Source organism: Apteryx rowi, unplaced genomic scaffold (genome assembly GCF_003343035.1).
Source record: "Apteryx rowi isolate R43461 unplaced genomic scaffold, aptRow1 scaffold_16, whole genome shotgun sequence".
NCBI lineage: Eukaryota > Metazoa > Chordata > Aves > Apterygiformes > Apterygidae > Apteryx > Apteryx rowi.
Window position 1 is genome coordinate 3,133,263 of NW_020447863.1, and position 23,562 is coordinate 3,156,824.

Consider the following 23,562-nt stretch of genomic DNA (forward strand, 5'->3'; position numbering starts at 1 on the left):
CAAAATGGCTGAAAGAAAGATACAGCACACGCAAACTGAGTTAACATTTCACAGGCCACAATTTTTTTTTGGACTGTAGCAGCCTCAGAGGGATGAGAGTGTCTTCAACCCGGAATAAAACCCAACGCTCAGTATACGCTCCACAGCGCTGGGAGCAATGTGGGAATGCAAGGGACATATTAGCGACGGGAGGCACGCTGGGGACCTGCGTCCAGCTCTGTCCCCTCCTGCGTGGCTAGGAGAAAAAACGAAACACGGGGCTGACAGCAGCAGCCTGCCCTCTCCTCACCGGGGACCCAAAGCCCACAGGCACAGCTGAGAGCCAAGACAGAATATAGATCTTCTCCCCCTCACTCCAGCCATGCCCGTGCTGAGCGTGCTGACTTCAGCGGGGCCCCTGCTCAGCCAGGCAATGGCTTGGGGCAGCGTCTGGAGATGTTGAAGTCCCCAGTGCTCCGGCTGGGGATAAAAGGCACCGAACGGTGCCCTGGGTCCCAGTTTGGCAGGCTACAAATCTGAAAGTTGGCCCTTGGCATCTCTGCTTGGCCCTTGGAATGTCACCCTCAACAGCAACAAATTCTTTCAAAGGTGACTTCTTCCCTCAGTAGCTGCAACAGAGAGTGCAACCAAGAGACCCGCAAAGCCAAGGGGAGTCAAAAACGTTTGCCTTTGTATCCCCCAACGAAACTGAAAGGAAATTAAAGTGACTATTTAAGGAGCAATGAAAACAGTGACAAGGAAAGAGCTCAATTAAACAAAATAATAGGGTCTCACAGAGAAAAGACATTTTTTTCCTTCATCCTGGTCAGAAGTCCCCTTTTYTTCATCAGTCTTATTCATTCCACTCTCAGAAATGTTCTTATCCCCATTTTACTCAAGGGAAACTGGGGCATAATAGAAGTAAGTTATTTTTGAAAGGCCATGCAAGGTTTGTATGGCAGAGCAAGAATAAAATATTTACAGCATTAAATATCCAGGTTTTTTCTTCCTTAAGGCACCGGCAGGCTGAGAGGGTATTGACTTCTACAGCAAATCTGTCTTGACAACTACAGTAAATCTGTCTCACGACAAGGGTATTAGGATCAGCTCACTACACAACATGACATAAATCTATCCCTTATAGTTTGAGAAACAGGTAGATTTGGGTATTAAAACCATGGAAATCTCCCATTACAAAACCCCAAACCTCATGAAACACATCTGTTTTTTTTTAAGGCCTGAGGTCCAGATAGCTGTGGCTCATGAAAACTTGGAGTGGGGTTAATACATTTAGTGAGGAAAAGACAAGATTGAACCAAGAAATGCAGGTTTGGTCCATAGCTTTGACACGAATTCTGTGCTGATCTCAGATAAATGACCCCTTGCCTGCCATATCAGAACAGTTACCATCTTGTCTCCCTAGTTTCGAAGTTCTTCATGGAGAGCATCATCTCTATAGGAAAACATAGTACACTTGAGCTCAGGCCCTAGATAGGATCTGGAAGTCAAAACACTTAAAATACAGCTAAAATAACATCAGGTACAATCTGGTATCCTGCAGTATTCCATTATTAGCCAAGGTTCGACCTGGACTTTTGCGAAACATTTAGCTGGAATCCCAGGGAAAATGCCCAAGGGATAGAAACTCCATGACTGCGAGTCAGTGTGAAATGGAAAAACAAAATCATTCAGTCAACGCTGGCGGCACAGTGTCCCACAAACCCACGCTGCTGAAGTCTGCCCAGCTCTCCCCAGGTCGACCTCACCTGTGCAATACATTCGTGGCAATGGGCAACACATTTCCAGGGGGGTAACTACAAAACAAAATCGAGTGTATTTAAAAATAAATGTGTTGCTGGTAATTTAAGCTGCATTAAAGAGCCAGTGTGAGTACTCTGTTGGTAATATACAGCGTACATTTGTCAACCAAACACAAATCCATTTGAATAGATTTCTTGTGTACTGTTATTTATGAGGGGAAAATATCCCCTACTTTCTGGGCTGATGAGAGCCCATACTTTCCTTTCTAATCTTAACTGCCTATTATTAGCAACCGTGTTTATAGAATGCCCCTCTGCTGTATATATCCCAAGTATCCCAGTTTTCCACTCTGCATGGGTATGTGGCAGGGGAAGACACAGAGCACTCAATTACTGGCATTTCAATGTGCCTTTTGCAGTACACTCCTACACTTGGGATAATCTAATTACACAGGGCAAAAACCTTACCAACCATATATTTTCCTTAGACCCTGTTGCCACCAGCTACTTTTACTCCTCATTGAAACAGAGTGCCCCTCTTTTATTTCCTTTTTTTTTTTCCACATCGTTAAAAATTTATTATTTAGACTGCTGATGACATCATCTGGAAAGGGACCCAGCCTGTGGTCATCAGGGCCTTTTTCTGCATTACAGAGAAGCAGTTTCTCCTCTCTCCCTTGCAGATCATTAATTTTTAAAATAGAGCTTTGCTTTAAATATATACAGCTCATTTTGCTTTCAGCTGATGAGTCACAGGAGCTGTCTTTCAATCAGGTTGGGTGCCCCCTGTGCCATGCTTTCTGCCCAAAGCAGCATGCACATTTCCTGATGAAACTCTGGCTTCAGGCCTCTGCAAGGAACAGCAGGGAGTTTCTGTGTAAATAAACAAATAATTGCATTTGCAGGCTCTCCAGCTTTGTTCCCTGATGTATCCTGAAACCATTTGGAGACTAAAGGCCTGGCTCCAAAGGTGTTCCTCGGGGGAGGGATCTCACCAGCTTTGCTCTGGGATATTTTGTTTGAGGGAAGATTCTATAACATGGCTCCTCTACAAGGAACGTGAGCAGCTTCATTCTTATACAGACATAATTCACCATACCACAGTCTTTTTATGGTAACTACCCAATGAAGCCTGGGAGCACCCTTTTGAGCTGTGGTTTCCTCTCCCTCATAGATACTAGTCAGGCCTCTGTATTATCTGTAGGATTATCCAAGGGATTAACAAAGCAAATGCTAATTGTTGGTATTCACTGCTTGTGTCCTAGGCCTGTTGGGCTGGACCACATCCCCGTCCACCCAGCAGGGAGGGCAGATGTGTGTATGGAAGCATCTGGGCTCTGCACACTGTGCTGGCAGCAGGAGGACCAGTACCTGAAGTGGGACCCAGAACCCTCCGAGAGACATCAGTGCTCTTTGTACGGCAGCAGGGAGGCCTCAGGCACCTCACAGTGTGGTCCAGATTGGAGCAGGTGGAGCCTGGCAACAGGGAAGATGTGGAGAAGGGTTTGCCTGAGGTCTCATTCCTTGGAGGGAAATGACTCCATCCCTGCAGAGCCCATCATCCAGAACTCACCAGGTCAGGAGCAGGAGCTCTGGCTAGCATAATTCTGCATTCAGCCACTAAAACTTTAATCTAGCCCTAAATCAAAGGGGCAGTGGTTGCAAAATGTATTACCTGGTGGGGGGGAAACAGCATGATTTTCCTCAGCTCCCTCTATTTCTTCATCCTTTAGTATACACAAATCTCTGCATGCATTTCTCTTATTTAAGGCAGTACGTTAGTACTTGCGAGTCCCCTCAGATAAAGCAGATTTTATCACTCCCATATACATCTGGGTATTCACAAAAGCACATGGGATCACAATGGATGTGCAGCCACCTTGGAAATGCAGAAATGCTTTAACATGACATATCAATTTAGAAGAAAGGTACAAGGCATATCTTATCTCAGTGAGGATGCAGGACATGTTTAGAGAATGGGGGTGTAAATGCCACCTAATTTTAGATACCCTTCTTAGCCTAAATTACAAGAGTAAGCTCTCTAGACTTCATATATACTTAGTGGGGAAAAAACGGATACTTCCAGAAGGTAAGTAAGAGAAAAAACTTAATTTATATATATTTTCCCTCCATTGACTAAATGAAGAAGGAAAGCGACGGAGGGAGACTCCTAAATGAGCTGTTATAAATAGCCCCAATCAACACATAGAGGAGACTCACTCGAATAAGTGTCTGACCAGGGCAAAGTGCTGCTCGTCTAGCATACTGAAAACTGCCATAGGTTCTTTAATGAGCACAAGTGGCTACAGCTCTGGTTTTAGATTTACTTCAAACACAACACCAGCCCTCAAACTGTGTTGAGGCACGAGTTCAGTATGGGTCTGTGAAGAACAGTGCTCCTCATTCAGTCATCTCCAGCTATTACTTTCTGTAATGCCTTGTTTTTCACTGAATTTTCCATATCCTAGAACAGGCTCATCCTTCAGCTTATGAGGGCTCAGGAGCTAGTGAAACCCTAGGATGACATATACAGGCTCAGGTTTAAGAAAAAGAATATAATAGTCCTTTATTATGTTATTATTATATTATTACTTAGCACTGTATTATTTTCCATAGCACTCTAGAAAATAGGGAGGACTGCTGAAGTTTGCACATAGAAAACACAGAGTCATACCTTGCGTGTGAGAGGAATATGAAAAGGTCAGAGGTATAAACTGGCTGTTACATGGACTTGTGCTGTAAYTTTTTCTTGGACTCAGTGACCCAGTAACACAGTTCAACTAAATCCTACTGAACAATATATAGTGCCCTGTTCACTCTCAAAATCACTACTTTCCCTTCCGGCTCCTCAACCTGACTGCTTGCAGGTCCAGAGCTCCCTCCCTACCCTCCAAGCTTCCAAGGGATAATCCATAGAGCACTCAATAATCCTTCCTTTTTGGCTGAAACAAGCATAACAGATGGGAGAAGGAGATGAAACAAAGAGCAAAAGTAGACAGCACAATCAAATACATTTCATTGCACTCAGAGTTATAAATACATAAAGTACTCTCCTAACATGGTTTCTCCAGGGAATGGCAAGTGCGGAGAAGGGAGGGAAAAACATGACATGGTCATAAATGGAAAGGAACAACCAATAAGACAATCTCTGGATGGAGGCAGGCTCCATGCTATGGAAATTCTTGAAAAGAAATCTTCATTTCAAATTACACCAGAGTGCCTGCATCCACGCTCACTGAAGAGTCAACACTGATTCTTCATCTATATCCCAGCTCTAATTCTCCCATTCACCTCTCAGGCTCCAAATCCTTCTTTCCTAGACCTCCCATTGCCCTCCACAGAAGGCCTCTGTCATCCCAGCAATTGCTACTCTACCCTAGCTATGGGCTTCCAGTTCAAAGCCTGACTCACAGCCCCACTGCATGGGAACCTTTCCATTATCTGACACGAGCTTTTGAATCAGGCCTTAAGTGTGCTGCTGGAGGAGAGAGGAAGGTTTTATGTGCAGCAAAAAGAAGTTAAATGAATTAGATTATGGCCGTATTAATTCAGGGCACCCACCCAATCCTTTCATTAGCTTGATTCTCCTGCTACTGTAGCAATCTATAAATGTTATAAGCTTTAAATGCTCTATGTACTTTAAGCTTCATAGAAGACTACTACTATTAACAGTAATACAAGTTGGGAGGAAAGGGGGATGCTATAGGGGGTTATATATGAGCCTGTCAAAGCCATGAATACACAATCTTATGCTAAACGTTCCCAGAACTTGGGATCAGACTCCTGAATACTTCATACTGAACAGCTCCCAAGGTGACATATAAGGCTATTTTTCCAAGAGAGCTCTGGTCCCACCAGCAGTGTCTGAAGCCTTCCACCTTTTTGGCCATTTACCGCCTAGAAAGGAAACCTTACAGGACTGTGACTAGGTCTCAAACACTAAGCGATTCAGCCTAACCCTTTACCCTGCAAGCCAGACAACCACAATCGTGTGGTTAGCAAAAGAGTTACTTGAACTTCTGAACTCTACGTTTTTCTTTTAGGTGGGGAATTAAGTGGACTTAGTCATACAGAGCTTCAGTCAGGGGTCTTTGAAGCTGGCAGTGATAACGTTTTGTGTATACGTATGGGGAGGCATTTTTTCCTCTTAGTCCTGAATTCCACATTCAACTTCTCAATGGGAGAAAAACAAGGATGAGGGCAGCAGCCTTCATATGGCTATGAAATCACTTCTTCCTAATCACCACTGGAGTCTCAGCAGCAGGAGATCATCAGGTCACGACCTAAAACCTTTTCCAGTAATAAATTTCTAGATAACTCCAGTAATAGGTCTGATCTAAGTTTACTGGAGCTGGGCTTTTTTGTTCGTTTTTCTCAGAATAGCCTTACAGAAGAACAGCTTCTTTACAGGCAGTACCCCGAAATTATAGCTATATCTCAGGCACTGAGTGACCATTAAATTCCATATTTACATCTTTAGCCAAATGGGTAAACAAGTAAATACAGTAATTTTAGAAGCCAAATCTCCATTATCTTTTATGTAACTGAAGCGGAGATGAAAGCATATAGGCATCAACCTTAGCCTCCTGCTTTCCAGGAATAAAGCCATGCTGCTTTGTTACCTTCCGTAAAGAGGATCAGGATGAAAATTAATCAGCAATAGTTACACCCCCTTTTTTAAAAATGAAGAGTATTTTTCTAAACCAATGTTTTCTCTCTTTACCAACATCAGTGTTATCCGCACAGGCCCATTCTCAGCCTTCCACCCAGACAACAAAAAGTTTCAAAAACCCAGTTTCAGAAAAGGATACATTTCGTAACCAAAACATACAGCAGCAATAGGGGAAAAAAAACAGAAGCACTTGCTCACAGTAATAGCTATTTTCGTTTCCTCTTAAAGCAACACAATGAAGCAATTACTGTATGCTATACTTCCACGGAGTGTTTCAGCCAAAGCAATTGGCTGGACGGCTTGGAGGGGGCTGGAGGTGTGGCACAAGAAAAAGAAACAACTCCTACTAGATATGATTCACTAACAAAAAAATCATCCCTGTGGCACCCCTTATTTTTCATAGGATGAGGACAGGTTTTCCACCAGCAGGGTTTTCCGATTAGAGGAATTTTTCTGTAATGGGATTGATGACATAGGTGTCAGTATGAAAATAGGAAGGACCTCAAAGGTTACAGCTAAGCTGAGTCTTCTTGTACCTGAATTGCTGCGGATTCTGAGAAAACTCCTTGTGGTCTCAGGAGGATGTACCATATGGGAAACCCTCTAATTTACTTGAGAAAGGAGAACGCGTTCGTAGGTAATTATCTCTCCGGAATTAAACTGGAAGGAGAATATATGAATAAACAGAGACCGTTTCTTGTTACGTCAGCCACTGTGTCTCGCACACAAACATGCACTATCTATTGCTGGACACACGGGGAGGGGAACCAACATATTAGACCAAAGAACATCACATAAATTAGAAGTAGATTACGGAACATCATGTAAATGTGTCCTGCCTCCAAGCATCAAATTATGTGAATCATCAGACCCACTTAATATATGTATATTCTAAAACATTTTTAAATTCTGATAGCCTTCAGCATACAGCTTTGAGATGAATGTGCCTGTTAACTTGTATTTGTTTTAAAAGTATTAAAGGAGGAACTGGCAGCAACTTCTTTATTTACATTGCCTGGCACTTTCTTTATAAAAGATTCTTTAAGTCTTTTTGTAGAATCTTAAAAGAAAATTATACGAGACACCTTTATAAAATTAAATTGAAGGACAGGCATGTGGGAGAGAAATACTATTACCATTTTTCTCCATGTCAGCAAGCAGTAAGAGTTCAATGCTTTGTATTATAACACATGGGAATTTGTAATTGTCTCACGGAAATGAATGTTTGATGAGACATATAGCTGAGGTTAGGAGTGTCTGAGACTTCTGTGCTATTCTGTGGAAGTTTTCACGATATGCAGGTTGTTGTACCTCGGCAGGGAGCCTGACGCTGCAACATTGTATTTAGTTAGAGCTTGTGGTGGTCCCACAAATGATCAAATTACTGTATAATGCATTTGATGCAGTATTCCGATGCGAGGTTACACATTTACACAACTTTCACTCAGACATACTACTTGTAGATATTAGTGTGTTCAACCAGAGATGTGAGTGGCTGGCRCCCTTTAAAAGCAGACTTTTTTCCTACCATCAACAAGTGGGTAGCCTCCCTTCTTCCACCCCACAGCTACGCCACCACAGCAAGCACAAAGATCATTTCACACCCAAAATGCACTTTGGATGAATAAATAAAAATGGAGCATGAAACTATGATGCGTGTTAGTATTAATGTCAGCATAAATGTTAGTATTGTCTGATTTTTCTTTTTATAGATAACAGAAAAATGTCAAAAAGCATAAACAACAATTTAACTGCCCTTTCAAATTATGCATTTTAATGAATCAATGTGCCATAGGATAGGCATTTATTAATACTAGACTACTAGAAATGGACAAAAACAGACCTGGATAGAATAATTCATAAAAGAGATGAAACACCCACAGCACTGTCAGGAATAGTAGATGTTGACAAAAAAATAGCAGGAAAGTTCATGAAACTGTTGCTATAAAGTTTCTTACTTGTGATAAAATACAAAATTTCAACCTATAAAATGTCATTGCATATCTACATTTATTTTCTATCCCATCTGAAATTGCTTGCAAACTTTGTATAGTGAACAGTAAGAGAGCAGAGGAAATGGGAAAATACTTTCTGACTTTTTTCCTTTCTCCAAATCTCGTAATTTTGATGGTATTTAGAAGGGTGAGAAATTTCTATTACCTCAGTCCATCAATCAGAGATCAGTCTCACCCAGATCTGACATTCATCATTTGTGGATACTTCATCCCCCAAATCCCATGCTGAAAGACAAGAAAATTCTCGTTAAAATGACTATGTGCATCTTTTATACAATTGTTCCTGCAACTGGTACCTTAACCAAGTTGTAAGAATCACACCTGTCTGGCTCAAACATTTAAGAGTATATCACCTGCTAATGCCATATTGAAATGTAGCAATATTCAGTACTGTCCTAAAAGATCTGCTGATTCATTGATGATCATGCTTTCAGTTCAATAGCAAATATTTGGTTTTGTCTGAAATAAACACTTGCAAATAAAGTCACCCTTTATGTGAATACACTGTTTTGTGTACTTCATTTTTATGCCAGTGGGAAAGATGTTATATGAAAAGTAGTTCGAAGATGGTCAAAGAGAATTGCAATTAATCTGTCAGAAAGAGTTATGGTAAATATTATTATTATGATTATTAATGATTTGTAAAGCACTCTAAATCTCCATGACAGTAATTATGATGCTTTGTATATATAAATTTGGCATTTTGCATATACAAGCACTTGGGCTTGGACTCTTCCTAGATCATTAGGAAATTAGAGGTCATACCATCGGTCACTTGAAAAGTGATTTCCTGCAGATTTTCAGGCAATTCTCAGATCTGCCCTCATTTTAAGAGGGTATTAATGATCTCTCCCCAGGCAAACAAGCTTACATGAAGGCTGTGATTAACAACCTTTGATGTATAGTGACCCAGTGCTGCAGAAGAAAAAGTGATTTTGAAACCCCTTTTCTGTTAGCCATAAGGAAAAATAGGGTGGTTTGGTATCCCTAGGACTAAAAGCGGCAGTCTGAGGGCCCATGTTCTAAGTATGTTGGTAAAGTTTCCAAAGATAAACTGAATCTCTAGAATTCATTAATCTTCAGGGGCCTCCTCTAGGCTGTGTGTCACTTAATGCATTGAGAAAGGCAGTGAGATTGAAATGATCTGTAGTTCTCATGCTAATCCTCTGTGCAGAGGAAATTCCCCAAGAGAGGGGTCTGCTTGTTCCCAACCCCCTTTCTCAAGGCTTCAACTCTGAATTTTGGAAATCTGTGATTCCAGGTAGAGGATTCCCACAAAGCATGACTTGCTATTAAAAGAGGAAAGAGGCACCTCCCTATCTTCTCTTGCAGGGAATCAATAACCTTTTATCTGGCAATGGTTCAGCTGAATCTGATGTTCTGCCTTCTTTCTCAGTAGATTCCTTGTCTGGTGATAAGCAAAAAAGACATTACAAGTCAATTCCATTGAAGATTAAATTCAAATACCCTCTGCTCAGCTAAATATACAGTTTCTCCAATTGAAATGACAGGCAGAAATAATTCACCTATTCCATCTCTCCTACTAAAACACCCTACCTTTCATCCCAGCCAAGAGTACTGCTCCCTGCGCACCTGAGGGAGTACCTGCCGTGGTAACGACGGATGTGCTCAGGGGAACAAGCAGTGGGCAACCACACAACGGAATACAACTCCTGTAAATGAACAGACAGGTTCAGCCTTGCAGGTTGAACTGATGATGGCATCTGTGAAGCAAGGTGGCAATACTGACATTGAATCTGACTGCTCTATGCTGGTTAAACAGGGAATGCCCAGGGGAACTGGGCTATGACATGGCATTATTTCACCATCAAAAGATAAAAATTAAAACAGTTGGGAATCTTTTATCTGCTCTAGGATGACTGAGTTCAATAGTCTTGCAATTCCAAGCATTGGAGTGATGGCTTTATGAGAACATCAAAAGCAGTGAGCCTGATCAACCTTCCTGGACACATGCTTGCTTCTCCTCCTAGGAGCAGAAAGTGGCTGCAGGCAGCATCCATTGGGAGCTTCCCAAAAGAGAACCCTTCCTGAATTATGAGCAGGCCCACACACACACACTCAACTTCACAGTCCATCGCTTTCTCAAGAGCGGAGTCTGTGCTGTCTGCACCAAGGCAATATATCTCTTTATGGCCTGCCAGTGACTTTACAGAGAGATAAACAAAGCTTTTAAATCAAAAGGAGATGGAACAGAAGAAGAAGTYTGGCACCCCAGAACACACGCTGCTATTTATTTTTTAACCCTTTGTGACAAACAGGAAAGCAAGGAGTTTCTTATGTGGAATCTGTCAGCCAACTACCACAGGAGAAACTGGCAACTCAAGAATGGAAATTTAAAGAATTCTCCCAAATTTGACAATATCACAGAATGGTTGAGGTTGGAAGGGACTTCTGCAGATCATCTAGTCCAACCCTCTGGTCAAGCAGGGTCACCTAGAGCATGTTGCCCAGGACCCTGTCCAGACCAATTTGTATACGCAAAAAGATTACCTGTATGAACACRTACAGGTCAGTACCTTGTCTTCAGCTCCCTGTTCACAGCCAAAAAGGCTTGCATTTACAAGAGGGCATATTTTACAAGAATGCAGGTTCTTTCATTAAAACACTGGACCATACTAACCAATCTTACTTCTCCCACCTTCCAAATCGTAGCCCAAGCCAAGCTGTTATAATAAAAGGCATACTTAGCTCAGGTTGTTGCATAAGATGATTTGAAAGATTCGGAACTAGAACCAGAATGAGGCTGCAAAATCTTTCCAAACTGCTTCAAAGTTCAGAGCCTCACCTCAATCCAGCTGCACAGCAGCTGAACCCCACCAGCTTCAGTGGAGCTTACACCTACATAAAAGTGAGAGCCCAGAAGCCCAAACTCAGTATGGAGCAAGAAAGACTCTCCCCTTGGCTGTGACCATGATCCTCACCAAAGCAATCCTAGAACCTCAGCACAGAAAGGTGCTTCTCAGTATTTCTCCTTGCTTTCACAGTTCTTTTCACACATGACTTGGAGTGCGTAAAAAAGCAACTACATATTCTTCTGATTTTTTTTAATTATTATTTTTAGGGGTTTTTTTTTCCTGTGATCACAGCTGAACTTCCTACTGGCCCAGAGGGAGCGGAGAGCAATAACTTTAAATGGCCTCATAGATGCAGCCGTGGCCTCAAGCCAGCACTAATTTCCAATCTTGCTATGCTGAAGAAAGAGGGTGAAAAAAAACAGGGTGGGGGAGGGGAAGGGAAAAGAGAATGGAAACCAGAAAAACCAGAAATATCCCTTAATGTTAGTGAGAATTGGAAAGTCCTGTTAGTGGTTTCAGTGACAGGTTTAAGTTTCTGTTAAAAAAAGAAGAAGAATTTGGAATATATATTTAAAATGAGATTGAATATTTTTCCTCAGACAAAGAATATCCTTGTGACATTCAGGTCTTTGTGTACTGCAGGCAGGATGGAATTTTACTGACCAAATAAAGCATCATCACTACTTGAGTACAACAAACATTTGTAAAAACATATTAAACATGTCATAAATTAACTGAATTTGGGAGCCTGTAAACACTCACTTGAACTTTACAGTTCTTGATTTTACCAGCACAACCAGCTATCTAGATATCCAGAGGATCCCAAATTCATCCCTCAACCTGCTAAGACGCTGACTTTTTAACTCCTTTTGTATATTGTAAACCACTTTGGGCCTCCACAGTCTACTTGCCATTCCCTTGCTTGACAGTGAATGAAAATTAGAGCATTTGGGAAAAGACAACATTTTTCGATGCCTTCTTCCAGAAGCTCTCACTTCCCAAGTTCTTGCCTTTACCACTATTGGGGAAAAAATGCATTTAAGCAAGTACTAGTCAAGAGAAAGTATAACTTTATACCGCACAGGGAACAGACACAAATCAAAACAAAACTCCAAGAGGAATTTAGCAAGGAAATATGGAATTACCCACATAGATATTTGGCCAAGAAAATGGAGATACTCTTGTAGAGAACACTGAGACCACAAACTCAGCGAACCGAAGCCCCGGGCCTGCATTAATGACATGCTCAGCTTTTAACACATGCTATTGCTACTGAAGGAAACRCTGGTCTGCAGTGCAAGCTCTGCTCCGATGAAGAGGAGAAGGGCTGTTTCCTTACTAACTAGTCTCTACTACAGTTAGGACACACGGAGCTCCTCGGGGAAAGCTGGACACGCAGCAAAACAACATCCTGTCAGCATGAAGTGACCGAGTTAAAAGGTGCTGGAACTAATTTTTTCCCACTGCATTGCTATCCCTCTGCCTGCAGCTCTTGCTCAACCTTTCCATCCAGCGGCATTGCCCAGCTGGATTCAGCTCACAGCCCTGCTTGTCTTACATTCACGCACAGAAATCCTGATCGCAAGGTAGGGTGGAGGCAAAACACAAGTCAGAGTTCAGCACGATACTGCAAACATAACACAGAGAGTTAAATACTAAACTGGGGAGGACTGGCAAGTAATCCAGATTTAGGCTAAAGGGAGCTGCACAAAGGAGCATAACATGCTCAAAGGTGTGAGGAAATGCAAAATATAAAAAATAACAACTCATCATATAATGTCAAACAAGGGACAAGGAAAAGAGATCCTATGTCCTCGCACTTTGTTTTCTCTCTGTCCTTCACTCAGGTTTTCCAGATTCACTACAGAGAGACTGCTGAGACAAATGACTTTTTGTTTTGATGTTCCATGCCTTGCTTCTCCTGGAAAAGGCTGCAAGCCATGCTAACTCTTTTTAATTTTAACTAGTCCTCAAGCCTACTGGCCAATTTACTGCCTTAGGTGATGTCGAGCTGAACCCAGATTCCTGCCTCAGGGCCATCAGACACAAAGTTTTATTTTAGATGAAATGACCAGCGTTAGGTCCCAGAAGACTGTCACTGAAACCAAAGAAACTGCTGCTACTGCTTCCAATGCATTTCTGTTTGCCTGTGGAAAATGCTGGTGAGCATTAGATAAAGACACAGAATGGTAAAGCAGTAAAACAGAGTCAGAAATAACTATGGTCGGAACCCCTTTGAACACAGCTGTGGGATTAATGCCACAATTGATGCTGGGTGACAAAGTGCTCCTTCCTCATCAAAGATATACAAGCATTGCTCCACCCTCCATTTTCAAGCCCTTGAGGAGAGCAATCTCCAGGAATCTAACTCCTATTAATTTCTCCTTGATTGGCACCTAGGTCCCTTCTGAACCTGGACTTCAGTTGCCTGCTTCCTTACTTCTTGACCCACTTGACAAACCACTAAAAGTCTGGGCCAGCATGCCTAAACCTCCCCCGTGCAAACCTTATTCTGACCCTCTTTGCATGCCGAGGTACCTAACACCACATGCAGAACAACTATGTAGAAGCATCATTTCTATTCTGTGGCAGCAGACTATAAGGCCAGCCTTTGAAAGCTTGGCCCTAGGACCAGATGTTGCCTCCTAATGCGCACATGCATCTATTCCCTCTGAATGCCTATTGCTCCTAATGGTCTGATGCCAAAGAGCCCCTCATGAGACCACGCTCTTTTTTCACCCCCCTGCACTGGGGTAAGTTGGGAATAACTCCTGTAACTTCAAAATTGCCTGGGTATGATTGTAAGTAGAATTCAGCTCAGTACGTTAAAATGAACTGCAGGTTTAAAAATAAAAATAAAAATAAATAAATTCACCCAAATAACAAAAATAGTCATAATTTCTCAGAATTTTATATTCAGCTATGGGCTCATGCAAAAACTGAGGCAATTTGGCCAAAAAACAGATGTTAACTGTGGAGGCACATCCTGCGCTGCAGGTCCTTGGCAGTAATGAACAAGCTGTGCTAAGAATCCTGTAGATCTAAATTGCTTTTAGAGGAAGATTGTCCCCGAAAGCGTAGACTGTAAGCTATTTGGGGCAGGGACCAATTGAATTTGTCTTTGTAGAGGCATGCCCGTACAGGATGCCAATGTCCAAGCATGCAATTTCTAACCACTAACAGTACTTGGAACACAAAAAGTATAGTAAGGAAAGATCGCATTATAGAGAAATTTTATGCAGGGGTTTGGGGTTTTCTAGACTCCATTCCCGGTTCTGCCAGGCACCCTTTAAAAATCGCTTGAACACTTTGAAGAGTCTGTTTTTCTGCCTATGAAATGGAGTCTAATCAGATGGCCTCACTTCTTTGGAAAGCTTGTGAGACTAATGTTTTGAATGTGCTTTGAGACCTGTAACTGGAAGGTGCTCAGTTACAACAAACAAACAAGAAGATACACTACTGATCATCTAGATTTAAACTTGTATTTGGAAAACAACAGAGAAAAATGCATGAGAGATGCTGCCTTGCAAGTGAAGATGGCGTATGAACAGAATCATTTGTATCTATCACTAATTCCAGCTCAACAAGAAGCTCACCCAAGGACAGCACTGCTTTCTGAAGGAGCCACCTCTCTGGGTTTTTCTAAAGGAGCCTAGGCAGGTCCATATTTTGCCAGCCTGATCCGAGTGAGGGGAAAAATGGTAATTGTTTCTTTTACTTTTCATCTCTTCCCTACATCTTCTTCCTAACTACTTCGGCTGCAGCCACAGCCTCTTTTTTTTCCCCTTACAATTGTTTCAATAGATTCTTTATGGTTTATGGGTTGTTTTTTTTTTCCTTAAACTGAAGCCTGAAATATGCTCTGAATTAAGAAAAAGCTCCATGTCACTTGGGATTGGACTGCTGCTGAACTGTTCCGTGTGTGTGTGCGCGCGTGTGTGTGTGTGCGCGCAACCTTCTGGCCAAAAATGCCTCAGGGGCTCTCCCTAACCGTTGGGGTCCTAAAAAGGGTCCGCTTTTCCTGATTGGCCGCCCTCTGAAGTGGCTGGGGGGAGAGCTTTCTCCACCCCCACTAACATCACACTCCCTCTACTGCACATCTGTCCAAGCCTGCTCACTGCTGGCCCTTTCCTTCCCCATATGCTACAGGCATTTTTGGCCTGGCTGAATCCTTAGTGCATTAAGCAGGAGGCCCCTAGTTCAAGAAATCTCCCCCACTTATAATATGTAGTGCAGAAGAAATGGTGTGTGTAGAGGAGGGGTGAGAAGAAGGGATCAGCAAGAATAAAAAAAAAGGTGTGTGTGTGKGGGGGGAATGTCTCGCCTGTTATCTTTATCGGAAAAGAAGTACATTTGCTGAGGGAAAATAACACACAGCTTTGGCTTTTAACCTTTTCTGTTCCCTGGGCAAAGCGTGAAGGTGGGATTTTACAGAGGCTTGCAGCGTGGAAGCACAGATTCAGAGACACAGAGGTCTCCTTGGTCTATATAGTTTCTGCCTCCATCTAGGGTACTTTATTCTGTGATGAATGCAGCTGTGTAGAAAAAAACACACATGTGCACACACACACACACACACACACACTGACACACCAAACAAGAAACCTTCTGGATATCACTTTGTTTGGTCCCAGGTTTGAGAGTGGAATCTGGGAACTGGTCGGTGCAGCTGGAAATCGTCTTGCCTGGATTGTGCTGGTCCAGCCCTAGCGAGGGTCATGTGCTGGGGCAGCCAGCTACACTGTGCGCTATGAAAACCTCCCTCAGACCAACACTCAGGCTACCTAATTCTGCATTTGGCCCCATCGGAACTCCCACGGCAGGCAAAACGGCAATCCCAGGGCTGAGCACGCAGATCAGTGCCTCTCCCTAGGTGCAGGCTCAGCTCTTGGTATTTAGACAATTGCTTCCTGCTGCTCAGACACACAGTGAAAAGCTGCATAAATGACGTGGTGCTGTGAACGCGGAAGAGCTGCCAACCTCAGGTTCTTCTCTCAACTTGTCATTAGGGTGATCTCTAACTGATTACCTAACCTCCAATTTACAGGTATCCAGCATACCACATACTGAGGTGCCAAAATGACTCTGGGTATTTGGTCATAACTGTAGCTTTATTGTGTCTTAGTTTCCTCTAAGTGAGCTAGTTAGACTTCACAGAGGCCATGAGATCCTTAGGAAAAGACAATCCTGAGTGGAATAATATGGAGCTAGATTGCCAACCCCTTCACCATACTCAATAGGACCTCATGCAGCACAGAGTTCCCTTGAGGTCAGCACAGACTATTCCTGAAGTCATTTCAGGTTGGAAAAGCAGTTTGGGGTGTGTGTGTGTGTGTGTGTGTGTATGTTTTAAACAGAGTCATGAAATTTCAAATACTGCCATTTTCAGATATTTGGCCTTTCCAGATACAGCTTCCATTTACCCAAAACCTGTAGGCAACATCTGCACTTACACTACCTTTATGTCCCTTTTATATTTCTTGGCTTATGCATGAATAACAAAAAGTGTAGAATACTACTTACATCCTTCTAGTTGCAATTCTAGAGAGAAAGAAGGGAGAAGCAAGTATATCCTAAATTATCCCTAGTTTCAGCAATGAGATGTTCATTGGCCTAGGGAAACTGCAGGTGTCTGGGCCTCTTACGCATCTTGACAGCACCTCTGTTCACTTTTGTTTCAAAAAGTAATCTGTGATTTAAAAATAGAGGAATCAATTTCCATAGAGCCGCGTTCATCTGTTAGGGAGTGGTGAGCTTAGGAATGGAAAGTTGTATACATATCATAGCATTGCTTCCACTTGTGACAGTTATCTAGCAGTCAACTGTAAATAGCAACAAATTAAGCAGTTTAAAAACCTAAGAGCATTAATTACAGCATCAATCACAGCTTGATGAGGCAGAAAATTAAAACAAAGGTATGGAACTGAATGAGAACCCTCAAGCAACTGCTGTGAAAGACCAAGTTTCTGATGTAAGAGATCACGATAAAAACAACTGTTTTCTTTGGATGTAAGACCTGGACCAGGACCTTGCTAGGAAGGATGAAGTACTATTAAACACCTGTGAATACGAAGTACTGGAGATGAATTTTGAGCCTAATAATGGAGAATGATATGTAGAAAAGGAGATCTGATACTGAATTACAGGAGGTCTGGGGAGGTGCAAGGTTAAGTCACCAAGCCAACCCTGGTAAGTTCACTGGGTGGAACATCTAGTCAGAAAGACAGACAACCAAGCCTCTCTTGGGAAGCCCCTTTGTGTTCAACCCTGTGTTCAACCCCAGGCCAAAAAATTAAAAGACCACAGAGAGATCATATGGAACAAGTATTCCTAATTGTGTACGTCAAGGTAATCAGAGATGAGACAGGCACAATATTTCTTACAAAACAAGAAGGATATTTTAGCTAAAAGGGCACTTCTCACCTAGAGGCTTTAGTTTATAGAATATATGATCTAGAAAATTTTTGATGAAACTACTTAATCTACCATGTTCCCCACCTACTATAAGAAGCATAATAGTCACTTACCTCACAAGAATGTTGTATGGATAAAGTCTTTTACAATTATAAGACATTTAAATACTTCTAGACATTTAAATACTTCTCATCCCCCTGAAAAACAGCGCAGATAAACTATCAGCACTCCATCTACTTGCCAGTTCCTAATATTTTATTCAGTCTCATCTTTAAATGCACTTGGAACTACAAAATAAGAAATATGTCAAGAAGACAACTGAAAATGCAGTCTAGTCTATTCGCTCACAAAGAGGGCAATAGAAACTATGCCTAGATCATTCCTCACAGATGATGATCTAACTTGTTTTTAAAGACCTCGAAAGAAGCAGATCCGGTAACCTCCTTATACAGCTTATATTAATACCGAACTATATCCTTGAAGCTAGAAAGCTTTTTCTAATATCTCGACTAAATCTTTTCTGCTAAAAAGCCAAATATTTTTCTCCTACTCATTGCTGCTATGAAGAATAATTCATCACCATTCTCTCTCTAGCATTGTTTTACATATTGGAAGAATGTTATCACGTCCCTGTCAGTCTTCTCTTCTCTAGACTAAACAAATCCAGTTCTTTCAATCTTTCCTCAGAGGTGGTGTTTTCCAAACCTCTTATCATTCCTGTAGCTCTCTTCTAGTCCCTTTTCAGTTTGTCAAGATTTTTCTTAAACTGCACAGCCAAAGCTGAACACAGCCAAGGCTATACCAGGGTTGCATGAAAAGCAAAATTTACCCCTCATCATCTACCCACAACAGTCCTGCTAAATCTCTCCACAGTACGATTTGTCCCTTCTGAAACAGCTTTATGATGTTACATCATATTCTGTTCATGTTCTTCCAGCACCCTGCATACTTAATGTCTTAATTTTTAAATACGGTTTCTCTTGCTATGTATTTCCTGTTTTGCGTTACCTCTTGTATTTCCATTTATTTCATTAACCTTTATGAGCTGCACTAGTCTATTGTATTCAGGTAGCTAATTTCAAACATCCAGGTATCCAAACCATTTGGAGTTCTATTCCTCCCTTCTAAAATGCTGATAACCTACCCAACATGACCTCAGCAAATTTTCAGTGCACACTTTGTATATCATCCAAGATAGTCATTCAGGTACTGAGCACTTCCTGGCTCAGGGCAGACCCCTGAGGGATCCCATCTGACATGCCCTCCCACCTTGACAGGAAACTATCAACATATACCTTTTGAGCCTGAATTTACAACAAGCTGTGCACCCACATTGTGGCAATTTGAAATAGAGCCTATTTCTCTCCTTCAACTATAAGGTTGCCATGAATGACAGCATACAGAACCTCACTAAAATCAACATACATCGTATCTACTTCTTTGCTTTTATTTATTAGGTCATCTACCCTGCAAAGAAATTGAACTGGTCTGACATGATTTGCTCTTGACAAATCCATATTTGCTGTTTCTTATTAACTGCCTATTCTCTGAATGCTTGTAATAGCTAATTCTAGAAACTTTTGGGGGTATTGAAGTTAGTTTTATTATTCCATAATCCCCCTGGTTCTCATTTTCCCCTATTTAAAAATAGACCCTATGTTTACCCTTCCCTGGGCCTCTGACTCTACCGTGGTCATCTATGAATTCTGAAAGATAATCTCTAATCATTCTGAGATTGTTTCAGCTAGATCCCAAAGTACTCTAGGGTAGATTTCATCAGGCCCCACTGAATTGAAGAACATCTAAATTTTCTAAATTATAGCCAGCATAGTCTTTTGCTATTTTAGATGATCCCCTTGTTAAAACTTACTGCGTTAGTATACGATCACAGTCAACCTTTTTTTGGAGAAACAACCAAAAAAGGCATTGAATACTTCATTCTCTGTGTCATTTGTTATTTCCTCTCCTTCCTTTTTAAGTAACAGGCTAACTGTCCTAACATTCGTTGGTTTTATGTTTGCATTTATGTTTTTAAGGGTCTTTGACTCAGGGATTGATTTATGGGGGGTAAAGTAATGCAAGCACAGGATCTGTATTATCTAGAAACTCAGATACCATGAGCAGATGAGTTGCTGCGTAATTTTTGGCTCTGTAAATAGCTCAGGGACCATTAAAAAAAAAGGCAGCATTCCCTTGCAAATTAACAGAAGTCTAAATAGTATAAATACATGTGCAAAAACTTCTGCTTTCCTTTAAGAAAGTTTATCAAGTAACTGGTATACTCAAGATTATGTGCGCATGTTCATGCATCTGTATACGAGCTGATGAGCAAAAGCATTTTGAAAAGTAAATTTAAATTCTAACATGCAAAATATATAATTTTTCATCTAACTGACCAAATCATCTTAAAATACATTTTCCCCAAAGATGCCAAAGAAAAGGAAGACGATGACAAAAATACACAATGCACTTTGAAAGCAAAATAATTCAAGTAAAGTATTTTTTTAAAGTGTATCTATTGGCCAGAGATCCTTGGAAACCCTGTGAGTTTTATGGAGTTTGATGATCTCTTAATTAGAAATGGCTGAAATTTGAACTGAAGACTTCTGAATGCTGTGTCTGGATGGAAATGGAAGGCTTGTTTCTGCCTGATTTGCTATGTAAAACAGACTCATGACCAAATTCTAATAAACCTGACTTAGAGTGAGAACGCCAAACAGGCTGGTAGCACAGGACCAAGTATTTCTGATAAAGCACTCACTAAACAGAAATTCTCCTCAAACTCAAACCAAAACATACTTTGATCAGGGAAAGGGGTAAATGGTTCAGAAGCAGGCTGGAGGAATCAAGAAAGGAAAGACGGATAAGACTGGGTCAAAGGAGGCCAGGAAAAAAATGGAATTGAGAAATGGAAAGAGTCAGGCAATCGCAAAAGCTCTGGAAAGCATCTGGGAAGAAAGCCCAGATTCTCAAAGAGATGTAGGTGCCTAATTCTCCTTGGAGGTCTCAGGCTAAACTCTTAACTGGTGTAAATGGATGTTGCTCAAGTGAGGGCAGAGCGACACTACTGATTTGAAAGGCAGTATTGCTAATTCCTTCAGGCAAGCTGCATCCTATAAATATGAAAGAAATCTGACTGCTTAACTTTGCTTGCCCATAATGGGATGATGCAACATCTTCTGCCTCCTCTTTATTAAGTCTTAGGCCCCAGATACAGAAACCAAACTGCAGAGTGCCTGGAATCACTGTAATTCTCTGTGCACTTACAGGACCTACCGAGTATGCTTAAAGGAGCTCCTGAGAAAGTTCCCTTATAAGAACTGAAGCTTTTTATCTATTTCCAAACCATACCTGAAAGCAATACGTTCACATCTTGCATATAAGTCTTAACCCTTCTCCTGCTCTTTGAATTTCAGGCTGCATTTGATTAGCTCTGCAGAATATTTTGGGATGTACTCAGTCTAGAACAACATACGCAGAATAGATTATGAGTATGCAGGGTAAAACAGATCACTGAACATGAGACAGATTAGCAGTTATACTAGACAGCAATCTATTTAAGTCTTCTGCATTTCATTGTGATTTAATGTAATTAAAATATGGATTTTTTTCAGTGTATTACTTGGAAATAGGATTTACTTTTCATCTCAAAGATTAGCATTATTATTTAAAGGTGTTCCTGTTCTGGACAAAAGCCCTCAACATTTTTAGTTAAAACTCCACATTGTTAAGAAATTCAAAATTCTAAAAATGATGGTTTTGATGCGGATGATTTTTTCTTCACCCCATGCTGAAACACACAAAATGTGGAAATTCCTCAGAATTCAAGGTTAGCGACTCAATGAAAGCTGGTGAAAGTCTTAAAAAAAAAAAATGTACAGAGCTAGAACAGTGTAACTGTTTCTTTTGGAAATATTATACAAAAATACTTCCTAATTTCACATTGCCCTTTTATACTAACCATTTAAGAGAGGCACTCAGTACCTTTCAGGTCCTTCTGTAGCCTACGAATTCCTTTACTGCTCCTATGAAACATTCGCACATCCTTGCTGATTGCAATACCTTCCTCTAAATAGAAAATGAGATACTACAGAAAAGAACTTCAGATCTGTATCCAAACGCTTGTGTGCAAAGATGTTCCAGGAGGAGGCCTGCTCACACATGGACAGCAGCCACACCTTCCCAAAAGCCTTTGTTTCCCTTCTTTATGATGTTATCACATGCCAAACTCCTTGGAAGATCCCAAGGTTGCAAATAGCCTAATGAGAAGCAAGCTGGGGGAAAAACCTACGAATTGCATGACAAAAGCAGAACAGCTATCCTGAAGCTTTTGATTTTAACCTTTTACTTCAGAAATCTGAAGATAAGTATCAGCAGCTGGACACTGAGTAAATCTTAATCACAGAGCCTGTGTAAATACTGAGGTTTCAAAAGAATGAACTTATGTCAACCAGCTTTGTGCAAGGGGGTGGGGGGGAGAAAAGCTGTGCATTTGCTAGAGAAACTCTTGCTTCTCAAAACGTTTGCGGACATGTCTGAACAGGCCTGAACTTGCCCAAGGTTAAAGCCAAATAGAAATTTCTGCCTTTTTAGACTGGCCCCTCTGTTTAAATTGGAGTGATGACATCAGAGGAAATGAAGGATTAGGGACGGAGAGAGAGAGAGGGAGTCTTAAGAGACTGAAACCTGCTAACTGCAGAGTGCTCTAGCTCAGCCGGCTTTCACAGATCAAATAACTCGGCTTTAACTTATGCATAAGCTGGCCCCTTCTCCAAGGGTGAACACGAAATCCAGTCCCCATGTTCAATTCATGGAACGAACAGAAGAGTGATTTGATTAATGCATGTAGACATATACGTGAGGGGAGGGATGGGAAGAAAGAGATGAGAAAGTGCTCTCTGGAGGCTCTGTATTAATTAAAGAGTGCTCTCTAATGAAATAACCATCTACAAAACTGCATTCCAATTACAAGGTCTCCTGTAACAATTTTAGCATCTACCGCATACACTCCCAGAGTTTTTCTGCATTAAGCGAGCCAAGCTTCTTGCCCCCTCTCTTCATCGCTCTCTCAGTTCCTGGGCTCTCCCATACGGTTTCTCAAGCCTGCCTGCTACGAGGGTCACATAACGGGAGACGAGGGCAGTCCACAGGTGAACGTAGCCAGGTTCGTATAAAAGGAGGGTGTTTATATTCATTGGAAACCAGGGGCTGATAATCAAAGACAAATGGGAGTTAAACTCTCAGCGAAGATCAGTGGGAACCGGGGTGTTAGCTTAGCTGTCCTCCTTAAATGTGGCCTTTGTACCACAAGGATTTACCTATTGAAGACTTGTGCATTGCAAGGTAAACCCAGATTGTAAGAACTGTAAGTTTATTAGTTTTCTCTTTACTATGAAAGACCTTTGAGCCTCCTTATAGCTTTATGCCTGTGGGTATAGCCCTACACCTGGTTGGAACTTCTTTCTGAGAGCCTCAATGTTTCATATAAGAGCAGGGTTGCCCAAAATGGATCCTGTTTCAGGTCTTCCCCAGCCTAACATTAAAAAAGCTTATTTAATTGTTTCAATTTTATAAAATCTCATTTTATTAGAATGTCTAACATCTCCTGGGATCATGGTGGAATTAAGCTTTACCTATACTGCAACATTTATTCTGGTAATGTGCAGTGCGCTGGGTATTATAATGTGAGGGAACTAAATCAGCTCCATTTCTTTCTTGCTGATCAGAAGAGGACAGATATAAACTGCTTTTGGGGACTGAAAGACAAAACATACCCCTTTATCCAGAATACAGTTCCTGTGAAAGTTGTTCTGGCCTGAAAGGTTGCTTTTTTGCAACGTTATTTTACTCAAGAGCTTTATAGCAATTGTTCCGATCAGCAATAAGTTCTTCTGTTTTCCCATTTT